The sequence below is a fragment of the Palaemon carinicauda genome, chromosome 32 (assembly GCF_036898095.1).
Source record: "Palaemon carinicauda isolate YSFRI2023 chromosome 32, ASM3689809v2, whole genome shotgun sequence".
Classification (NCBI taxonomy): domain Eukaryota; kingdom Metazoa; phylum Arthropoda; class Malacostraca; order Decapoda; family Palaemonidae; genus Palaemon; species Palaemon carinicauda.
The window spans coordinates 23,955,720-23,979,586 of NC_090756.1; the positions used below are offsets into that span (position 1 = coordinate 23,955,720).

General features: G+C 43.1%; 1 protein-coding gene across 1 annotated transcript in view; it reads left to right on the plus strand.

Moving 5' to 3' along the window:
* Positions 1-347: 347 nt before the first annotated feature.
* LOC137625334 (serine-rich adhesin for platelets-like) overlaps positions 348-23,867 on the plus strand; it is a 109,399-nt gene continuing 85,879 nt past the window's right edge. The window contains exon 1 of the mRNA XM_068356177.1: positions 348-500. The gene's annotated coding sequence lies outside the window, so the exon portion shown is untranslated. The remainder of the gene's footprint in view (positions 501-23,867) is intronic.

The following is a 23,867-nucleotide window of genomic DNA, read 5'->3' on the forward strand; positions in this document are numbered from 1 at the left end:
ATGGTTAATAGCTCTATAAAGAGGCAAAGAATAAGATATTTTTTTACCAAAAATATATTTATACGATTCATAGCGATAAAATTTAATGATAAGCTATTTTAATTAGTTTCGTCTGCTATAAACCGCGGTATTTGAATTAACGGGGTCAGTAAAATATCGATATAATTCATGTTAGTATAAATATATCAATGACAGGCCTAACAATGATATTATTTAATAAATATATTATAAAATATATTAATTTATTAAGATTATATATTTATTCTTATTTCATAAATGTGTGGAGGAAACCACATATACAATAGACTCTAATTTGATTGGCTCTGTAGCAGAAAACAGAAGTTCGATCTCAGTGTCACTGCAGACGTTGTTATGATCAGCTGTGTTTCGCCGATGGGGGCGAAACGAAGTCCCTGACCCTCCCCCGTCTTAACCATCAGGATAATTTAACATGTTAGGGTCTTAAGGGCAAAGAATGAGGACGCCCCAGACGCTGTAATGTGAGTATGTGACAGTGCAGCTGTCATTCTGTATATGGTTGCAACGTATTGATTAGGAAAGACTTCTTTCCTTTAAATATCTGCTATGAGCGACAAACCCTTCGCTGAGTGGAAAAAAAAAATAATCGTCATTTATCATTTCTCGTTTTATAGTAAAGGTTTTATATATTACAGACATAATAGAAGGTTTATCCTTAACTATATCATCGTCTATTGTATTTTGGGACAATTGACAAACTCGGTAGAAACGTTTCAAATATGTTTTTTTCTCGATGTTGGAAGGGCCAGGTCAAGGTGAATAAACGATTTTTTTTTTTTTCATAACTATGGGAATGTTGACCCAGATTCTGGGTCATTTCAATTGACATGCTACCCAGAATGGGTTATTCTCTCTCTCGTTTTTATATACTAGAGGAAAAATTTTTTAGGGGAATTAGATGTGTGTGATTTAATGTTTTGTTTGTATATCATCTGGTATTTATTGACGTTTCTGCTAAACACTTTCTTCATGTGATTTGATGTTACTAACATAGTTACATCGCTGACTTTAATGTTAGTTATTTTACTAACCCCTTATATTAATGGTAACTAGTAAACGAACCTGCAGTTTAGTACAAAAATGGTGGCTACCTTAAACCCCTTAGTGAATGTAGTTTGTTGGAAAGGCTATGTCTTAAATATTACTTGTCAAAACGTTTTTTCTGTATGGGGAAAATTTTCTTTATATTGGCCTGATATACCCTAATATGAAGCACTATTTGAATATGGAATTTATAAGATTTAAATAAAATTCTGCCGGATTGGATAAACCACATTTTTAAAAAGCGTAGCATTGCTTCATCTTACAGCAATAATATGTCGAGCGCAGAATGCGTATTATCTCCTTATTAGCCATGCCGGTGTGACGGTCTGAACGATCCCCCGGTTTCAGAATTCTCCTTGACATTGTATAATGGTTCTTTTCCGCCATTAGCTCGCTTCGCTCGCATGGAAATAAAACATCAAGCTTGTATGTACTGGCAAGCGGTAATGTTGAGCTGCGCACGCTAACATTACAGAAAAATAAAACATCAGCCTCGTATGCACTGGTAAACGGTAATGTTCGCGCATGCGCAGATTATCAAGGAGAATTCTGAGACCGGGGGATCGTGCAGACCGTCACGCCGGAATATCTCAAAATTCAAGCGAATCGGCTGAATGATATGATTCATACATCTCTACCTAGCCTAGGGGTCTATCTCACCATGGGCCTCTACTATTAACTGTTTTTCTCTTTCCTTTTGGTGTGTGATATCCTATTGGAAGCGTTCCTGCCTTGCGATCTGTTGGATTGGGATTCGAGACCCACTACTAAGAAAGCTTCAAAATGTGCAAAACCGGGCGGCTAGACTGATAAAAGGCATTAAACTAAGAGAGAGAATAACTCCTGCATTGATTGATCTACATTGGTTACCTGTTAAGGCTAGAATTGAATTTAAGATTTGCTTGTTGACTCTCAAGCACTTACAAGTGATAAGCCTAAATATCTTCGTGATTGCTTGGTCCCCTACCCTGAAGCTACCAGCGCTGCTGTAAGAGTTAGACATGCTGATGACCCACATAGACTATTCAAAATTAGTGTGAATCATGCAATAGGAGGAAGAACGTTCAGCTATGCTGCACCAAGACTCTTCAACGACCTTCCACTCGATGTCAAGAATAGCAAAAATGTGGCAGCTTTCAAGAAAAACCTGAAGACTTATCTTTTTAGAAAGTGTTATAATAGTGACCTGAAATCTATTAAGCCTGAATACAAATGCTAGCGAAATAACTGATAATGATACAGAGCAAAATATTAACTGGAAAGAAATTATTTTCACACACCAAGGCCCACCTGAACAGACCTTTAGTGTCTGATGGAGGGCGAGAAATAAACCCGTAAAAGTAAGTAAGTAACCTCGCCCTCCTTACAGGAAACGTATGCTTTGTAACCTAACCTAATTGAGGTCGTTGCTTATGCATGGCCGAGTGTTTTGCCTCCCTTAATTAACTTTGAGTAATAGATTTGGTAAAAAGTGGTAAAAAGTAAAGCAACATCAGTACAGGGATATATTAAAAATTACTGATTCATACCAGTTGCCGTCATTGGCATTATTCGCTTAGTCAAGCTGTTCACAATTGATGTGCATGAATGATAAGAAGACTAAGGCTATATGTGTAGTATGGTATGTGTATATGTACTGTGATGACATGGAAAACATAGACCGGGTTTCCAGAAGAGCTATCGGGCATGGGAAAAATCTTTGAAAAGAACCAAAAAATAGTGACTATGTAATACTGTATTCTAATAAAAGTTTACCTCCGTACTTTGAATAGGAATCATTTCCGACGATTTTGGCATTAAGTGGGAAATGTCCTATGATTTGTAGAGGTTCTTGATAAACATCATACTTCAGGTATGAAAAAGTTTATTTGAAGGTACCCAGTAATTGATGTTGATTTATCATTTTAATGATCATTTAGCAAATTGTTTAGGATTGAATTGTATGGTAGGGTGATAGGTGGTACATTAATAACATGTAACCATAAAAAGAATCCATATTTGTTAGTAATGTGACATATTGATTTCTTTTGAAGTACATGAAGTTTTATTTTTTGCTTAACCTACTTTGTGTCTTGTATATATTTTGGCAAACCATTTCTTGCACCTTCTCCAAATATAGCACACTAGTGATTTGGGGGTAAACTAGAATACAGTACCCCAAGTGGTTAGCATTAATAGCTGTTGTGAAGTAAGCTCACAATATAAGCGCTGTAGATCGGTTGATTTGACTGTGAACAGATTTTCTCCGAAAGTGGTAAAAGTACACTAAGATACAATTCTTCCTTACCTAACCTAACCTTAGTTAGGACAATGTCATGTATGAGCTAGCCCCTTGCCCCTGTCCAATATACTATACATAAATTCTTTCTCCTGACTCGAGTACTGTACTATAACTTAAACTAAAGTGCGGTTGACACAGTGAAACAGTTCGTCGAACCTGCTTACCAGACAGTTCGAAGAGGTGGAGTCAGCCACAAATGCATAATGTTTATGGACAATGAAGCTCCACCCACAAAAGTCAGGCGAGAACATACTTTCTTTGAACCTTTCGAGGAACGTGTTCGACAACCAAATACCCTGTTCACACGTTCGAACATCACTTCAAACACTTGTCGGTCGAAATGTGTTTGAAGAACCGTTTGACCATGTAAACCCACCATAACGCAACAAATTCAAGTAACTTATCCTAACGTAACACCGAACTATGCATCACTGGGGTTAGGCACCTTTCTTTCTCCTTTACCTGTTGACTTCTTTAAACTCCAGGACAAACCTTTAAGAGATATATTGGGGGAAAACTGTAATACCCTGAACTTGAGAAAATTTATACAAAGTATTGGGTTATATTACGAGCTATAATTGATTTTATTAATTTGTTTATTTATTTTACCCTTTTAATCCCTATTTATTTCACATCTAGATTTTATTGTATGAAAGTGTTACGATTTGTATTAAAGGTTAAAATGATACTAAATGGTGTGAGTGTACAGATATGATTGAATGATTTTCGTTATATAGCACTGAATGGCCTTTGATGCCCCAGTGCTTGGCTTAATGCCTAAATCCTATATTCAATTCATTCTTTAAAGTGCCCTTGGTCATTTGATCTTGGTGGCTGTATGACCTACAATAGGTACATTTTAGGTAGGAATTTGATTCTACTGCATTCATTTATGCTTAAGTTTATAATAAAAACAGCTGTTAATTATGATATTTTCCATTATTCTTCTATGGCACATGAGAAAAAAAAAGAAATATCAAACTTGTGGACCTAAATCTTTCCATTTCCTAGAGCATTGAGAAATCTTACCAAATCCTTCAATATTGAGAAATCTTGAGAAATAGTAAATATTTAGTCAAGGCTAGTCATGATCATCATCTTCCACGCCTATGGACGCAAAGGGCCTTGATAGATTTCACCATTCGTTACTATCTTGAGCTTTTATATGAATACTTCTCCATTCTTCATCTTGTAGACTAAGGATATTTTTATTATAGCCCTATTTTCTTACAATAGGCTTCAGGTTAAATGTACAGTATTGTATTTCTGTAGGAAATTGTATTTTTCAATATTAAACTTACCCGGTGATCATATAGCTGTCAGCTCTGCTGCCCGACAGAAAAACCTACGGACGGAATACGCCAGCGATCGCTATACAGGTGGGGGTGTACATCAACAGCGCCATCTGTCGAGCAGGTACTCAAGTACTCGATGTCAACACAGAACCAATTTTCTCTCTGTCGTGCCACCGGCAAGACCTACTGAATACGCTCTTGTTTTCTGGATTGATTTTCACGTTATTTGGTGAAGTATTCATTTCTGGTTATTAGCTATCGCTGTGCAGAAGTTATCTTCAATACTTCCTTGCATTCTTTTTTGGATTTTGGATTATTTGTTGACGACTTGGATAGATTTTGAATTCCCCCCTTTGACTAATTCAAGATGTCTGACCCTTCTCAAGTCCCCAAGTACAGGAAATGTAGCGCTAGGGACTGTTCAAGGCGTCTTCCGAAGGCCTCTATCGATCCGCACACCGTTTGTTCCAATTGTAGGGGTAAAGCCTGTCAATTGGAAGATCGATGTGAGGAATGCGCTGGGCTTTCGGAATTCGGGTTTCAAGAATTCCTGAAATATGCACGTAGGCTAGAGAAGGATAGGATCAGGAGGAGTTCGTCTCGCTCAATTGATTTTTCCTCTCCCCATGCCCCTCAACCTATTCCTTCCCCTGTAGTGGTTGCACCCGACCCCCCTGCTAGCTCTCATCAACCTTCAATGGCAGATATGATGCGTGCCATCCAGGCTCTAGGTGAGAGAGTCGAGTCATTGGCGAATGACCGCAATCAACTCATGGCTGACGTCAGAGAGTTGAAAGGTAAAAGTGCAGTGGGAAGTGAAGTGAGTGTCAGTGCAGTGAAAAGTGTCAGTGTTACGCATGAGGGTGCGTCTGTTCGTGCCTGTCGTCCTCCCAGTCCGGGACCTCTTGCAAGCTCCCAAGCCCAGGGGAGAAGCAATGTCGTACGACCAAAGGGTTCGACAGGCTTTAATCAGCGGACAGACGTACCCTCCGTGGTTTCGGACGTATCTTACCTAGATCGTCCCACCCACAAGAAGACGAGTGAGCCCGTTCATTCCTCGTCTGCGGAAGAGGTTTCTCGACAGAAACGATGGACCAAGGTCTCACGGCCTCTTAAACGTAAGGTCCCTTCCGAGCAAGTCCAACGGCCCAGGTGTAGCCACTGGGTCAGTTCGGACTCGCTGCAGTCCTCCGACGACTGCACACCTCCTAAGAGAGGCAAAGTGGTACCGCAACAGGCAGTAACTCCGTCTGTTGCCGCACCCGCTGTTATAGACCCTCAGTCACAAAGGACAGTAACTCCGTCTGTTGCCGCACCCGCTTTTGTAGACCCTAAGTGGTCTTTGCTGCAGTCTATGCAGACTCAGTTAGCTGCTGTTATGCAGGAGTTTCGTGCGGAGAAGGCTGACGCTGCACCCGTTAGCCTACAACCTGCCACGGTTGTGCGCCCAGCAGACGCTGAGGCTGCCTGCTCCCACACTCCAGCTGTGAGAGCTCCTCCACCCATGCGCAGTCGACCCTGCCAGACGCATGCTGACGTTCACAGACGCACGGAACCCTCCGTTGCCGTGCGTGAGCTACCGCAACAACAGGAGGGTGGAGTTAGGCTGCCGTGTTTTGACGCGGTGCGTCAGCCTCCGCAACCCACGGTGGTCTCCGCTATCCTTCCACAGTCGGGAGTAGACGCTTTGCGCACCCACTCAGCTTTGGTTGTTGCCAGTTCTCAGACTGACCAACAGTGGCATGACGTTGGGTCCAGTGCAGCCACGCATGCTCCCGTGCTGCCGGACTCAGCCGTCCAGCCTACTCCGTTGCCTCTTCCTCCTCAACATTCAGACGATGGTATCTCTGATGATGACGAAGCTGCACATCTTGACGAACTACACTCGGACATCGAAGAACCCAAGACCACGCCTCCCTCCTTAGACTTTAGGAAAGTGCTTGCGCTGTTCAAGGATTTATATCCGGATCATTTTGTGTCTGCAGCACCACGCTCGCCTCCCTCTGAGTTCGCTTTAGGCATGCAGTCAGCAGCACCTGCCTTTACGAAGCTCGTACTCGCTCGCTCGTCCAAGAGAGCTTTAAGGGTACTGGGAGAGTGGTTGCAGTCCAAGAAGCAACTTGGGAAGACATCCTTCATGTTTCCCCCAGTCAAGCTTGCTTCCAGATCTAGCGTCTGGTATGCCACGGGAGAAGTTCTCGGCTTGGGAGTTCCTGCCTCTGCCCAGGGCGACTTCTCAAGTCTGGTAGACTCTCCCCGCAGGTTGGCTATGAGACGCTCCAAGATTTGCTGGACTCCTTCGGATATGGACCATCTTATGAAGGGAGTTTTCCGTGCATTCGAAGTCTTTAACTTCTTGGACTGGTGTTTGGGAGCGTTGAGCAGGAAGACCTCCCCTTCTGATAAGGAAACTTCCATGCTCATCATGTCCTGCATGGACAAAGCCATACGGGATGGTTCTAGTGAGCTTGCGGCTTCTTTCGTGTCTGGGGTCCTCAAGAAGCGGGATCACCTTTGCTCCTTCTTGTCAGCTGGAGTTACCCCATGTCAAAAGTCGGAGCTTATGTTTGCTCCACTCTAGAAGTGTCTCTTCCCTGAAGAGTTGATCAAGGAGATTGCTGCCTCCTTGATCCAGAAAGACACCCATGACCTGGTGGCGTCATCCGCACGCAAAGCCACCCCTTTGCCCTCCGTGCCTAGACCCAGGATGGACACTCCAGCTTCAAGGTTCATTCCGCCCTTTCGTGGCAGAGCCTCCAGCAGAGGAGGTGCTCGTGCCGGAAGTCAACGTGGGAGCAAGAAGAAGGGTTCCAAGTCCTCTAGAGGCAGAGTCTGACTGCCACCTTCTTCAGACAGCAGTGGGAGCCAGGCTCAAGAACTACTGGCAGGCCTGGGAGAACAGGGGCGCAGACGCACAGTCTGTGAAGTTACTAAGGGAGGGGTACAAGATTCCATTCTTGCGCAAGCCCCCTCTAGCAACAACTCCCATCGACCTCTCTCCCAGGTACAGAGAGGAGGACAAGAGACTAGCCTTACAACAAGAGGTGTCTCTCTTACTGCAAAAGGGAGCGGTAGTCATAGTCCGGGACCATCAATCCCCGGGCTTCTACAACCGCCTCTTCTTAGTGCCGAAGAAGACAGGAGGGTGGAGACCGGTGCTAGACGTCAGTGCTCTGAATGTCTTTGTCACAAAGCAGACGTTCACCATGGAGACGACAAAGTCGGTTCTAGCATCGGTCAGGAAGGAAGACTGGATGGTCTCGTTAGACCTAAAGGACGCTTACTTTCACGTCCCCATCCACTCAGATTCCCAACCTTTTCTAAGGTTCGTTTTCGGGAAGGTTGTATACCAGTTCCAAGCCCTGTGCTTTGGCCTAAGAACGGCACCTCTAGTTTTTACCAAACTGATGAGGAATATTCCCAAATTCCTGCATTTAGCAAACATCAGAGCCTCCCTCTATTTGGACGACTGGCTTTTAAGAGCTGCGTCAAGTCGTCGCTGTCTGGAGAATCTACAGTGGACTCTAGATCTGACCAAGGAATTGGGTCTCCTGGTCAATATAGAAAAGTCCCAACTCTTCCCATCCCAAACTATAGTATACCTAGGAATGGAGATTCAGAGTCAAGCTTTTCGGGCTTTTCCGTCGGCCCCCAGAATCAGTCAAGCCCAAGAATGCATCCAGTCCATGCTGAAGAAGGACCGATGTTCAGTCAGACAGTGGATGAGTCTGATAGGGACGCTTTCATCACTGGACCAGTTCATCGCGTTAGGGAGACTCCACCTCCGCCCCCTTCAATTTCACTTAGCTGCTCACTGGAGAAAGGACAAGACGCTAGAAGCGGTCTCGGTTCCTATTTCCGAGAAGATGAAGTCGTCACTGACTTGGTGGAAGAACAACATTCTCCTCAGGGAGGGTCTGCCACTGGCTGTTCAGACCCCCGACCACCTTCTCTTCTTGGACGCATTGGACACGGGCTGGGGTGCGACATTGGACGGTCGGGAATGCTTTGGCACGTGGAATGCGGTTCAAAGCGAGTTGCACATCAACTGCAAGGAGCTACTGGCAGTTCATCTGGCCTTGAGAAGCTTCAAGTCCCTCCTTCTAGGCAAGGTGGTGGAGGTGAACTCCGACAACACCACAGCCTTGGCGTACATCTCCAAGCAAGGAGGGACTCATTCGATGACGTTGTACGAGATCGCAAGGGACCTCCTCACCTGGTCAAGAGATCGAAACATATCCCTAGTAACGAGGTTCATTCAAGGCGACATGAATGTCATGGCAGACCGCCTCAGCCGGAAGGGTCAAATCATCCCAACAGAGTGGACCCTTCACAAGAATGTATGCAACAGACTATGGGAATTGTGGGGCCAACCCACCATAGATCTGTTCGCAACCTCGATGACCAAGAGGCTCCCAATTTATTGTTCACCGATTCCGGACCCAGCAGCAGTTCACATAGATGCCTTTCTTCTGGATTGGTCCCATCTAGACCTTTATGCGTTCCCCCCCGTTCAAGATTGTCAACAGAGTACTGCAGAAGTTCGCCTCTCACGAAGGGACAAGGTTGACGTTGGTTGCTCCCCTCTGGCCCGCGAGAGAATGGTTCACCGAGGTACTGCAATGGCTAGTAGACGTTCCCAGAACACTTCCTCTAAGAGTGGACCTTCTGCGTCAGCCGCATGTAAAGAAGGTACACCCAAGCCTCCACGCTCTTCGTCTGACTGCCTTCAGACTATCGAAAGACTCTCGAGAGCTAGAGGCTTTTCGAAGGAGGCAGCCAGAGCGATTGCTAGAGCTAGGAGGACATCCACTCTCAAAGTCTACCAGTCGAAGTGGGAAGTCTTCCGAAGCTGGTGCAAGTCGGTATCAGTATCCTCAACCAGTACCTCTGTAACTCAGATAGCTGACTTCCTTTTATACCTAAGGAAGGAAAGATCCCTTTCAGCTCCCACGATCAAGGGTTACAGAAGCATGTTGGCAGCAGTCTTCCGTCACAGAGGCTTAGATCTTTCCAACAACAAAGATCTACAGGACCTCCTTAAGTCTTTTGAGACCTCGAAGGAGCGTCGGTTGGCCACACCAGGTTGGAACTTAGACGTGGTACTAAGATTCCTTATGTCAGCAAGGTTCGAACCACTTCAATCAGCCTCTTTAAAAGATCTCACTTTGAAAACTCTTTTCCTCGTCTGCTTAGCAACAGCTAAAAGAGTCAGTGAGATACACGCCTTCAGCAGGAACATTGGATTTACATCTGAAACGGCTACATGTTCCTTACAGCTTGGTTTTTTTAGCCAAAAACGAACTTCCTTCTCGTCCTTGGCCCAAATCGTTCGAGATTCCAAGCCTTTCTAATTTGGTTGGAAATGAACAAGAAAGAGTACTATGCCCTGTAAGAGCTCTTAAGTACTATTTGAAACGTACTAAACCATTACGTGGCCAGTCAGAAGCTTTATGGTGCGCCATTAAGAAACCTTCTTTACCTATGTCGAAGAATACAGTTTCTTATTATATCAGACTTTTGATTCGAGAAGCTCATTCCCATCTGAATGAGGAGGACCATGCTTTGCTGAAGGTAAGGACACATGAAGTTAGAGCTGTCGCGACTTCAGTGGCCTTCAAACAAAACAGATCTCTGCAGAGTGTAATGGATGCAACCTATTGGAGAAGCAAGTCAGTGTTCGCATCATTTTACCTTAAAGATGTCCAGTCTCTTTACGAGAACTGCTACACCCTGGGACCATTCGTAGCAGCGAGTGCAGTAGTGGGTGAGGGCTCAACCACTACATTCCCATAATCCCATAACCTTTTTAATCTTTCTCTTGAAATGTTTTTTATTGTTGTTTTTTGGGTTGTCCGGAAGGCTAAGAAGCCTTTCGCATCCTGGTTGATTTGGCGGGTGGTCAAATTCTTTCTTGAGAAGCGCCTAGATTAGAGGTTTTGATGAGGTCCTTTAGTATGGGTTGCAACCCTTCATACTTCAGCTCCTAGGAGTCGCTCAGCATCCTGTGAGGATCGCGAGGCTCAGTAAGGAAGACGTACTTAAAAAGGCAGAGTAATTGTTCAAGTCGACTTCCTTACCAGGTACTTATTAATTTTATGTTTGTTATTTTGAATAACTGCTAAAATGAAATACGGAATACTTAGCTCTTAATGTTAACATATATGCTGGTCTCTACCCACCCCCCTGGGTGTGAATCAGCTATATGATCACCGGCTAAGTTTAATATTGAAAAATGTTATTTTCATTAGTAAAATAAATTTTTGAATATACTTACCCGGTGATCATAAATTAAAGGACCCAACCTTCCTCCCCAATAGAGACCCAGTGGACCGAGGAGAAAATTGGTTCTGTGTTGACATCGAGTACTTGAGTACCTGCTCGACAGATGGCGCTGTTGATGTACACCCCCACCTGTATAGCGATCGCTGGCGTATTCCGTTCGTAGGTTTTTCTGTCGGGCAGCAGAGCTGACAGCTATATGATCACTGGGTAAGTATATTCAAAAATTTATTTTACTAATGAAAATAACATTTTTTTCGATATTTACTATATCAGGGGGATATGTGTTGGCTCAATAATTACTTTGGGGCTTAGGGGTAAGGATGGGTTACACTCAATTAATTCAATACTTGAGTAACTATGCATTGTGTATTACCTGCAAATGCAATTACTCTAGCAAGTTAACCCTTTTACCCCCAAAGGACGTACTGGTACGTTTCACAAAACCCATCCCTTTACCCCCATGAACGTACCGGTACGTCCTTGCAAAAAAATGCTATAAGAATTTTTTTTTCATATTTTTGATAATTTTTTGAGAAAATTCAGGCATTTTCCAAGAGAATGAGACCAACCTGACCTCTCTATGACAAGAATTGAGGCTGTTAGAGCAATTTAAAAAAAATATACTGCAAAATGTGCTGGGAAAAAAATAACCCCCTTGGGGTTAAGGGTTGGAAATTTCCAAAGAGCCTGGGGGTAAAAGGGTTAATTCAATACTTTAGTAACTATGCATTGTGTATTACCTGCAAATCCATTTATTCTGGCAAGTTAATTCTGGTTGTCAGAATTAGTGTTGAAAAATATGACTTGGCATTTAGGGTCCACGTTTTGTTGGATTAGCCGCTTTTCTCTAAATCTACCAAAATTTAACTATTCCATGAGAATCACTCCTGGCCTTATTGCACATTGCTGCTTTCATCCTATTATGGCACATTCCAAATAAGCTACAGATTAACCCTTTTACCCCCAGGCTATTTGGAAATTTCCAACCCTTAACCCCCAGGGGGTTATTTTTTTTCCAGCACATTTTACAGTATATTTTTTTTAAATTGATCTAACAGCATTAATTTTTGTCATAGAGAGGTCAGGTTGGTCTCATTCTCTTGGAAAATGCCTGAATTTTCTCAAAAAAATTATCAAAAATATGAAAAAAAAAATTTTATAGCATTTTTTGCAAGGACGTACCGGTACGTCCATGGGGGTAAAGGGATGAGTTTTGTGAAACGTACCAGTACGTCCTTTGGGGGTAAAAGGGTTAAGTCAGTTGAGAACTACGTTGCTATTTTTGTGTAATATAATCCTTAGTTTATGGAGGTGTTTGTGAAGGTTTGTTGAAAGTCTGTCAAACCTTTAATGTACATTCATTGTTTTTGATTTGTCCTTGAAGATGTTTGTATCATTAGCAAACTACAGTACTTTATTTTTCTAAGACTGATCATCTTGATTACAGCGTAACATCTCTAGACTCTTATTGGGGTAACTTGAAGGATTTGTTAGTATGTTTGTTCCCGCACATATACAAGCTTTATGTCTTTGAAGATATAGAATGTCATCAGCAGAGTTTTAAGAGGCTCACTATTTATTGAGGGTTTTGCCTTATATTGTACTGGATATGATGCAGCGTCTACCTGTTGAATACATGCAAGAATCTATTGATTCGGTTAGCAAGCACGCTATAACCCTAGTTGGAAAAGCATGATGCTGTAAACCCAAGGTCTCCAACAGGGAAAAATAGCCCAGTGAGGAGAGGGAACAAGGAAATAAATAAACTGCAAGAGAAGTAATGCACAATCAAAATAAAATATTTTAAGATTATTAACAATATTAAATTAGATTTATCTTATATAAACTATGAAAACTTTATAGAAACAAGCGGAAGGGAAACAAGATAGAATAGCGTGCATGAGTGTACCATCATAAGGTTCTCAAAATGGTGGGCTACTAAGGAATTTTCAATATTAATCTTACCCGATAATCATGTAGCTGTCAACTCTGTTGCCGACAGAAATCTACGGACGGGATACGCCAGCGATCGCTATACAGGTGGGGGTGAACACCACAGCGCCATCTGTGGTCAGGTACTCTAGTACTTCTTGTCAACACCACCTCAATTTTTCCTCTGTCGTGCCTCCGGCTAGACCTACATGGATACGCTGTTGATTCTGGAGTTATTGCTCACGATTTGGTGATGTATTTGCTCTAGAGTTTAGCCTTCGCTATTCAGGAAGCTATATCATTAGCTTAGCAAGTTTTTGGAATTAATTTGATTTAATTTTTTATTTAATTTTGGTACGAAGAGAGTATGAACTCTCTTTCACTTTTAAATGGCCGACCCTTCCCTTAGACGGAAGTGTTGGTGTCGAAGAGAGTATAGACTCTCTTAATTTTGCTTAACAAAGTTATAGATTTATTTTATATCTCTCCGCCTTTTATAGGCCTCTTTGATTAACTTCCTTTTATTATAAACTTATTAAAATTAATTTTTATATTTGTTTATATTCGACCTTTCCTAATAGTAGGCGGTCTTTTCTTGGAACCGAAGTTAATTAACTTTGAGCCCGTCATTTCGTTTTTACCTGTTAACATATTATGCCATTTTAAAGTTTTTGAAAGAATTTCTTTGATAGTCTTGTACTGTTTTCAAAGTTGAACTAACGTTTTGTTTTGTCTCTGCAGTTGTTGACATTCAGAACGTTCAACTTGCGCTCTATCGTTACGATAGAGAGAGAGTCTATCACGGTGTCACGTTGCAGTAAGAGTAAACCGATTCTAGCGTTTTGTTCATTCTTTCTTAGCTTAAATGGTTCTATTCTATAAAGGAACTTTTTATTTGGGAAACCTTTCAGTTTTTTTTTTTTTTCCTTTAACAATAACATGTTTTAACGATATATATAATTGGGCTCTTCTCTCAGGTGCTAAGTCAAGAGAGAGAGAGAGAGAGATAGAGACGGAGGAAGAGAGAGGAGGATAAACGTTTCGTTCAAGCGGGTAACGTTGTTATCGTTTTTGCTCTTCTTCCTAGTCTCTTTAGGGGAAGAAGGTAAACGTTTCTAGAGTTTTATTCTTGTTCTCAGACTTTATGCGGTGAGAGATTTTTAACGTAGTTTATTTGATCTAGTGTTTAATCTCTTTTCCAGCCACTGAATTATTTATCTTTCATTATGTTTTTCTGTTACATTGTAATACTGTTTTCGCAATTACTAACTTTTAATGAAGGATAGAATTGCGTGTTTCAGGTACAAACCACTTAAAGTTTCGAGTTCAGTGAAATAAGTGCAAACAGAAAATCAAAAGAAAGTGATAAGCGCAAAGTGTTACAGTGTTGCGTTCGAGGGTTCGTCTGTTCGTGCCAGTTGTTCGCCTAGTCTGGGACCTCTTACAAGCTCCCAAGCCCAGGGGAGAAGTAATGTCGAAGGACTTATGGGTTCAGCAGGCCTTGATCGACGAACAGACGTTTCCCTCCGTGGTTTCGGGTGTAACCAACTCACGTAGCCGACGTGATCACCCCACCCACACAAAGACGAGAGAGCCCATTTATTCCTCGTCTGCGGAAGAGGTTTCTCGCAGAAACCATGGACCAAATCTTGCAGCTTTTAAGTGCAAGTCGGTCCCTTCCGCGCAAGTCCAACTCCTAGGTGGTGCCATTAGCACTGGGTCAGTTCGGACTTGCTGCAGTACGACAACTGCACACCTCCCAGAGAGGCAAGGTGGTATCGCAACAGACAGTAACTCCGTCTGTTGCCGCACCAGCTGTTTTAGACCCTCAGTTTCAACGGACAGTAGCTCCGTTTGTTGTTGTCTTTCTTTAACTCTAGTGGTCTATGCTGCTGACAATGCAGTCTCAGCTTGCGGTGTTGATGCAGGAGTTTCAGGCAGAGAAGGTTAACACACCTCCTCCTGCGAGCGCTCCTCCACCTCTACGCAGTCCAGCCTGCCAGACGTATGATGTTGAGGTTCCTCAAGCTACCTCCATGCGTGAGCTGCCGCTTTGGGAGTTGCCAGATACCAGCTCTGTGCAGCAACCTCCACTTTCCTTGAGGCAGGAGCCTCTTGCCACGCGGCAACCTCCTCAACACTTGAGGCAGGAGCCTTATGCTTTGCAGCAACCTCCTCTACCCTTGAGGTAGGAGCCTCTTGCGTTGCGACTACCTCCTCCATCCTCGAGGCAGCTACCTCTTGCGGTGCGACAACCTCCACCATCCTCGAGGCAGCAACCTCAACTCCACCTCTGCGCAGTCCACCCTGCCAGACGTATGATGTTGAGGTTCCTCAACCTACCTCCACGCGTGAGCTGCCGCATTGGGAGTTGCCAGATACCAGCGCTATGCAGCAACCTCTTGCGTTGCGGCAACCTCCACCATCCTTGAGGCAGCAGCCTCAACTCTTGCGGCAGCCACCTCCACTCTTGAGGCAAGAACCTCAACTCTTGAATGGGCTCTCGTGGCATGGTTGGTTTCGACCTGGCCTTTCATTAGAAGGGGCTAGCGTTCGATCCCAAGTATGAGGTAGAAATTTATTTCTATTTGAACACGATGTTGTGTTGATATTTATCCATATTGACTCATTAGGGGTAATTTGAATGAATTACTACCAATTGTGTCACGTGGTGGCCCGGGGAAATCTGGTAAAACTCGCTGGTAAAGAGACTGATTTCTCACCAGGTAAATCCTCGGACAGCTAGATTAGTGTCAGGTTCAGATTTCTTTAAAAATCCTCCTCTACCCATGAGGCAGCCTCATGCTTATGAGGAGCCTCATGCTATGCGGCATCCTCCTCAAACCATGAGGCAAAAGCCTCATGCTATGCGGCAACCGCCTCAACCCATGAGGCAGGAGCCTCATTCTATGCGGCATCCTCCTCAACGCATGCGGCATAACCCTCATCCCTTGCAGCTTGAGCCTCATCCCATGCAGCATGAGTCTCATACCATGCAGCATGAGCCTCATCCCATGCAGCATGAGCCTCATCCCATGCAGCATAAGCCGCACGCCATGCAACATGCTCTGCTTACCTTACAGCATGCTCTACATACAGCATGCTCTGCATACCTTACCGCATGCTTCTCAGTCACACATCTTTGGTTGTTGCCAACTCACTAGACTGTCAAGCAGTTTCATAACGTTGCCTTCTAGTCTGCTGCTTTTGCACCAGTGAAACCCTCACTGAGAGAACTTAGCTTTTCTCGGATATGGTTCCTGTAGATGAGAAAGTGCTATTCTCCCTCCTTCTGATTTTCCCTTGAGGACTCTGTCATTTGGAGAGGAGCCTTTAGCTGCTTAGCCTCCTATGGACTTTTATTTAAGCATAGCATGCTTCCAGGGAGGGTAATGGTTCCACTTCAGTCGCTAACCCCGTCTGTTACCACACCTGCTCCCATAGACCTTGAGCTGTGTTGCAAGACATGCAGTCCAAGCTTAGTCCTTGTTAGAGGATTTTTTGTTTACGGAGTCAGTGTGTCACTGGGAAGACGTTCAACAACCAGCAGAAGTGTCTTGTTGTGACGCAGTGCGGCAACCTCAGCAACCCGATAAGGAGTTGTCTGTACGACCCAGACAGTCTAGACAGCTTCGGGTTGTCACTGTACTTCCTCGCTTCCCCATGGTTGACAGTTCACAGACTGTGCAGCAGTACCATGATCTTGTGTCCGGCTCCGTCAGACGACTAGCTTTTAAGAGCTCCCACAAGTCGTCGCTGTCTGGAGATTCTCAGATGGACTATGGATCTGACCAAGGAACTGGGCCTCCTGGTCAATTTTGAGGAGTCCCAGCTCGTCCCATCCCAGACCATTGTCTCCTGGGAATGGATCTTCAGAGTCGAGCTTTTCGGGCTTTTCCGTCGGCCCCAAAGATATACTAAGCCCTAGATTGCATCCAGAGCATGCTGAGAAGGAACCGATGCTCAGTCAGGTAGTGGATGAGTCTAACAGGGACACTTTCATCGCTGGCACTGTTCATCGAGTTAGGGAGACCCCACCTCCCCCCCTTCAGTATCATCTAGCGGCTCACTGGATAAAGGACATGACGCTAGAGACGATCTCAGTTCCTGTTTCCGAAGAGAGGAGGTCTACTCTCACGTGGTGAAAGAACAGCTTTCTTCTCAAGGAAGTCTACCTTTGGCTGTTCAGAAACCCGACCGCCGTCTCTTCTCTGACGCATCAGACACGGGCTGGGGTGCGACTTTGGACGGACAGGAATGCTCGGGAACATGGAATCAGGAGCTAAGGACACTTCACATCTATTGCAAGTAGCTGTTGGCGGTTCGTCTGACCTTGATAAACTTCAAGTCCCTCCAGCTTAACAAGGTGGTGGAGGTGGACTCTGACAACACCACAGCCTTGGCTTACATCTCCAAGCAGGGAGGGACTCATTCGTGGAAGTTGTTCTAGATCGCAAGGGACCTCCTCATCTGGTTAAAAGATCGAAAGCTCACGCTGGTAACGAGGTTCATTCAGGGCGATATGAATGTCATGGCAGATCGCCTTAGCCGGAAGGGTCAGGTCATCCCCACAGAGTGGACCCTTCACAAGAATGTTTGCAGCAGACTTTGGGCCCTGTGGGGTCAGCCAACCATAGATCTGTTCGCTACCTCGATAACCTAGAGGCTCCCGTTGTATTGTTCTCCGATTCTGGACCCAGCAGCAGTTCACGTGGATGCTTTTCTGCTGGATTGGTCCCATCTCGACCTGTATGCATTCCCGCCGTTCAAGATTGTCAACAGGGTACTTCAGAAGTTCGCCTCTCGCAAAGGGACACGGCTGACGTTGGTTGGCTCCGCTCTGGCCCGCGAGAGAATGGTTCATAGAGGTACTGCAATGGCTGGTCGACATTCCCAGGACTCTTCCTCTAGGAGTGGACCTTCTACGTCTACCTCACGTAAAGAAGGTACATCCAAACCTCCACGCTCTTCGTCTGACTGCCTTCAGACTTTCGAAAGACTCTCAAGAGCTAGGGGCTTTTCGAAGGAGGCAGCCAGAGCGATTGCCAGAGCAAGGAGGACATCCACTCTCAGAGTCTATCAGTCTAAGGGGAAGTCTTCCGAAGCTGGTACAAGGCCAATGCAGTTTCCTCATCCAGTACCACTGTAACCCAGATTGCTGACTTCCTGTTACATCTAAGGAACGTAAGATCCCTTTCAGCTCCTACGATTAAGGGTTACAGAAGTATTTTGGCAGCGGTTTTCCGCCACAGAGGCTTGGATCTTTCCACCAACAAAGATCTACAGGACCTCCTTAGGTCTTTTAAGACCTCAAAGGAACGTCGGTTGTCCACTCCAGGCTGGAATCTAGACGTGGTCCTAAGGTTCCTTATGTCATCAAGATTTGAACCTCTCCAATCAGCCTCTTTTAAGGACCTCACATTAAAAACTCTTTTCCTCGTGTGCTTGACAACAGCTAAAAGAGTAAGTGAGATCCACGCCTTCAGCAGGAACATAGTTTTCACATCTGAAACGGCTACATGTTCCTTGCAGCTCGGTTTTTTGCTAAAACGAGCTTCCTTCACGTCCTTGGCCTAAGTCGTTCGAGATCCCAAGCCTGTCCAACTTGGTGGGGGACGAACTGGAGAGAGTACTTTGCCCAGTTAGAGCTCTTAGGTACTATCTAAAAAGGTCATAACCTTTACGAGGACAATCAGAAGCCTTATGGTGGGCTATCAAGAAGCCTTCTCTTCCAAGGTCTAAGAACTCAGTTTCTTACCTATTCAGGCTCCTGATTAGGGAAGCACATTCTCATCTGAAGGAAGAAGACCTTGCTTTGCTGAAGGTAAGGACACATGAAGTGAGAGCTGTGGCTACTTCAGTGGCCCTCAAACAGAACCGTTCTCTGCAGTGTGTTATGGATGCAACCTATTGGAGAAGCAAGTCAGTGTTCGCATCATTCTATCTCAAAGATGTCCAGTCTCTTTACGAGAACTGCTACACTCTGGGACCATTCGTAGCAACGAATGCAGTAGTAGGCGGGGGCTCAGCCACTACATTCCCATAATCCCATAACCTTTTTAACCTTTCTCTTGAATACTTTTTATGGGTTGTACGGTTGGCTAAGAAGCCTTCCACATCCTTGTTGATTTGGCGGGTGGTCAATTCTTTCTTGAGAAGCGCCGAGGTTAAAGGTTGTGATGAGGTCCTTTAGTATGGGTTGCAGCCCTTTATACTTCAGCACCTAAGAGTCGTTCAGCATCCTAAGAGGACCGCTACGCTCAGTAAGAAAGACGTACTTAATAAAGGCAGAGTAATGGTTCAAGTCGTCTTCCTTACCAGGTACTTATTTATTTTATGTTATTTTTGAATAACTAATAAAATAAAATACGGGATACTTAGCTTCTGTGTTAACATGTATGCTGGTCTCCACCCACCACCCTGGGTGTGAATCAGCTACATGATTATCGGGTAAGATTAATATTGAAAAATGTTATTTTCATTAGTAAAATAAATTTTTGAATATACTTACCCGATAATCATGATTTAATTGACCCACCCTTCCTCCCCATAGAGAACCAGTGGACCGAGGAAAAAATTGAGGTGGTGTTGACAAGAAGTACTAGAGTACCTGACCACAGATGGCGCTGTGGTGTTCACCCCCACCTGTATAGCGATCGCTGGCGTATCCCGTCCGTAGATTTCTGTCGGCAACAGAGTTGACAGCTACATGATTATCGGGTAAGTATATTCAAAAATTTATTTTACTAATGAAAATAACATATTCCATCTCTTTAGATTATATTTTACCCAATGAATAAAAGGTGAAATTTAAAGGTATGGCCCTTGATGAAAAACATAATTGGGCGGATCGTATAGACAATCTAAAGGATGCTGAAAAAATTTCCTAAATGTTCTGAAAGGTTTATCAAGATTTGATTGGGGAGTTGATAAAAAACTTTGTCGATACTACCGCTAAAAAGTTATGGCGTCCTTTGAATGGCCAGACAGTATTACATTGGATCCCTCTCTCTGGTTACATCTCATTTTTCCTTTGCCTACACATACTGTACACTGAATAGTCTGGCCTATTCTTTCCACATTCTCCTCTGTCCTCATACACTTGACAACACAGAGATTAACAAACAATTGTTCTTCTCTCAAGGTGTTAACTACTGCACTGTAATTGTTCAGTATCTATTTTCCACTTGGTAAGGGTAGAAGAGACTCATTAGATGTGGCAAGCTGTTCTTCTAGGAGAGGGACACTCCAAAATCAAATAATTATTCTCTAGTCTTGGGTAGGGCCATAGCCTCTGTACCATGGTCTTTCACTGTCTTTGGATAGAGTTCTCTTGCTTGAGGATACACTTATGTACTCTAATCTATCTTATTTATCTTCCTCTTGTTATTTTGAAGTTTTTATAGCTTATATATAATAGATTTATTTTTGATATTATTATTCTTAAACTTCTCTTGTAGTATATTTCCTTATTTCCTTTCCCCAATGAGCTATTTTTCCTGTTCGAGCTTTTGGGTATCATTATTATTATTATTACTTCCTAAGCTTCAACTCTGGTTAGAAAACCAGGATGCTATAAGCCCAAAGTATAGCCAAACTTGACATTAGATGTCAGAAGTTTTTTAGTTTTCCTGTTCTTTTCAGGAATATTGACTCCAGTAACAGTCATATCATAATTAAGATTGGCTGGTAATGTTAAAGAGGTATTCACAGCATATCCAAGTTGTGGTTTTGCTGCTGGACCTGAGTAGAGAATGGATGCTGTTGATTGATTGATTTATTTGAAGTTTTCTAGCATCCTTACATATACTGTTGATAAGTCAAAAGAAATTGAAGTCTTATCTGGGTTAGTAGGTGCTATGTTTGGGTATCCATAGTGGCTTGGCCAAAACATATTTGTATCCTAATGAAATGGATAAGTAATGAAGATGTGACATGTTGACATATCCAGTAGGTATGGCATCACCTATATTTTGGAGATGAGAACACAAGAAGAAATAGTCCTTATAAAACTCAATAGCTCGCCATTGTAAGAAATTTTTCAATGAAATAAGACATGTTCAGTTTCTTTATTGTTAATTATTGAGATGGCAAAAAGTATTCTGTGAATATGATTGCCCTGGTTACTTAGCAGCACTGGGAGGTTGCGTTCGAAGCTTTCGTTACCACCTGAGCCCAGTCCCAATAGTACTTTAGATCCACTGCTCCTTCTATTAAAAGTTGAAAATGTATGTGCTCGTTTGTAACAGAGATAAATATTCACATAACATTGCCAGGGATGCTTCAATCTTATATAAGATCTATATATAGTATAGGGTGATATTCTTTGAAATAGAAAATACTTATACATATACAGAATAGTGATATTCTTTGGAAAAAAAAACTACCTATACTGTATACAGAATACAGTGATATTCTTTGGAAAAAAATGTATCTGAATACAATATACAGTGGTTTTCTTTGGAAAAAACTATCTATATACAGTATACAGTGATATTCTTTGGAAAAAGCTATCTTACATATATTGATTATATTTTGACTTCTCATTTTAAGTTACCATGCTTTGTGAATTAAACAGCAACAAGCACAATTTGAAGTGTACAGTATGAAACTCACTGTTTCATAGTAATGTATATGAAGAATAGTTCCTCTATGAAATGTCTGCATCCTGAGCTTATTGGTTGCTACGAGCAGCCTGCGATTAAGCACCTCATAATGGTTGAAGTTGAAGCAAAGTTAGTTTTAACAAGCCAAGATTGTAAATGTAAGTAGGGTTGTATTTGGAAAATAGGGTTGTGGTAACGTCCCTGACTGGTGCTATCTGTGCTTCTCTTGTCATCATCATCTCCTCCTACGCCTATTGACGCAAAGGGCCTCAGTTAGATTTCGCCAGTCATCTCTATCTTGAGCTTTTAATACAATACTCTATTCATCATCTACTTCACTCTTCATAGTCCTCAGCCATGAAGGCGTGGCTCTTCCAACTCTTTTAGTGCCTTGTGGAGCCATGCTATAAGTTTGGTGAACTAATCTCTCTTGGGGAGTGAGGAGAGCATCCCCAAACCATCTTCATCTACCCTTCATCATGATCTCTTGGGTATGAGTGCTTCTATCTACTTCGGTTGCCCCGCTTCATGATCCACATTCAAGCTATTTTGAGTCGAGTGCCATATTTTTTCTTCTGGTGCTGTTTTGATCAGCTCTCGTAAGTCATTTTAAGATTCCCGCTGTTGATCTCCGAGCTCGGATCTTGGGTTTTCCAATAGACGTTTAGGCTCAGAATGAACTTCTATACTGTCTTGTTTAAAATGCCTTGCCACTTCTTAAGCTCTTGAATTTTTTTGCTTCCCTCTTTGTTCTCAATAAGCTCATGAACTTTGTCTTCCTCTTTGTTCCCACAGTTTAAGTACTGGAATTATTTGCCTTCCTCACTGTTCCCACAGTTTAAACTCCTGGAATTTTTTGTTTTATTTGTTCTTACAGTTCAAGTGACAGGGCATTTTGTCTTCCTTTTTGCTCCAACAGTTTGAGTGCCAGAACTTTTTGCATTACTCTTTGTTCCCACAGTTCAAGTTCCTGAACTTTTTACCTTCCTCCTTGTTCCCACAGTTCAAGTTCCTGAACTTTTTACCCTCCTTGTTCCCACAGTTCATGAACTTTTTGCTGTCATCTTTATTCCCACAATTTAAAGCGCTCAAACCTTATGCCTTTATTTTTTTCTCAAAGTTTCAAGTTCCTGAACTTTTTACCCACCGTTTGTTCCCACAGTTCAAGATCCGGAACTTTTTGCCTTCCTCTGTTCCCACAGTTCAAGTTCCAGAACTTTTTACCTTCCTATGTGTTCCCACAGTTCAAGTTCCTAAACTTTTTACCTTCCTATGTTTTCCCACAGTTCAAGTTCCTAAACTTTTTACCTTCCTCTTTGTTCCCACAGTTCAAGATCCGGAACTTTCTGCCTTCCTCTGTGTTCCCACAGTTCAAGTTTCTGAACTTTTTTCTCACCTTTTGTTCCCACTGTTCAAGATCCGGAACTTTTTGCCTTCCTCTGTGTTCCCACAGTTCAAGTTCCTGAACTGTTTTCCCACATTTTGTTCCCACAGTTCAAGATCCGGAAGTATTTGCCCTCCGCTTGTGTTCCCACAGTTCAATTTCCTGAACCGCTTGTTCCCACAGTTCAAGATCCGTAACTTTTTACCTTCCTCTGTGTTCCCACAGTTCGAGTTCCTGAACTTTTTACCCACCACTTGTTCCCACAGTTCAATTTCCTGAACTTTTTACTCACCACTTGTTCCCACAGTTCAAGATCCGGAACTTTTTGCCTTCCGCTTGTTCCCACTGTTCAAGTTCCGGGAACTTTTTGCCTTCCTCTGTTCCCACAGTTGAAGTTCCTAAACTTTTTACCTTCCTATGAGTTCCCACAGTTCAAGTTCCTAAACTTTTTAATTTCCTGTTTGTTCCCACAGTTCAAGATCCAGAACTTTTTGCCTTCCTGTGTTCCCCCAGTTCAAGTTCCTGAACTTTTTTCTCACCTTTTGTTCCCTCTATTCAAGATCCAGAACTCTTTTCCCACCTTTTGTTCCCATAGTTAAAGATCCGGAACTTTTTGCCTTTCGCTTGTGTTTCGACAATTCAATTTCCTGAACTTTTTACCCACCACTTGTTCCCACAGTTCAAGATCCAGAACTTTTTGCCTTCCACTGTGTTCCCACAGTTCAAGTTCCTGAACTTTTTACTATCGTTTGTTCCCACAGTTCAAGATCCAAACCCTTTTGTCTTCCTCTGTGTTTCCCTAGTTCAATTTCCTGAACTTTTTACCTTCTTCATTGTTCCCAGAGTTGAAGATCCTGAACTTTTTACCTTCCTCTTCCCACAGTTCAAGTTCCTGAACTTTTTGTCTTCCTATGGGATCCGATAGTTCAAGTTCCTGAACTTTTTACCTTCCTCTTCCCACAGTTCAAGTTCCTGAACTTTTTGTCTTCCTGTGTGATCCG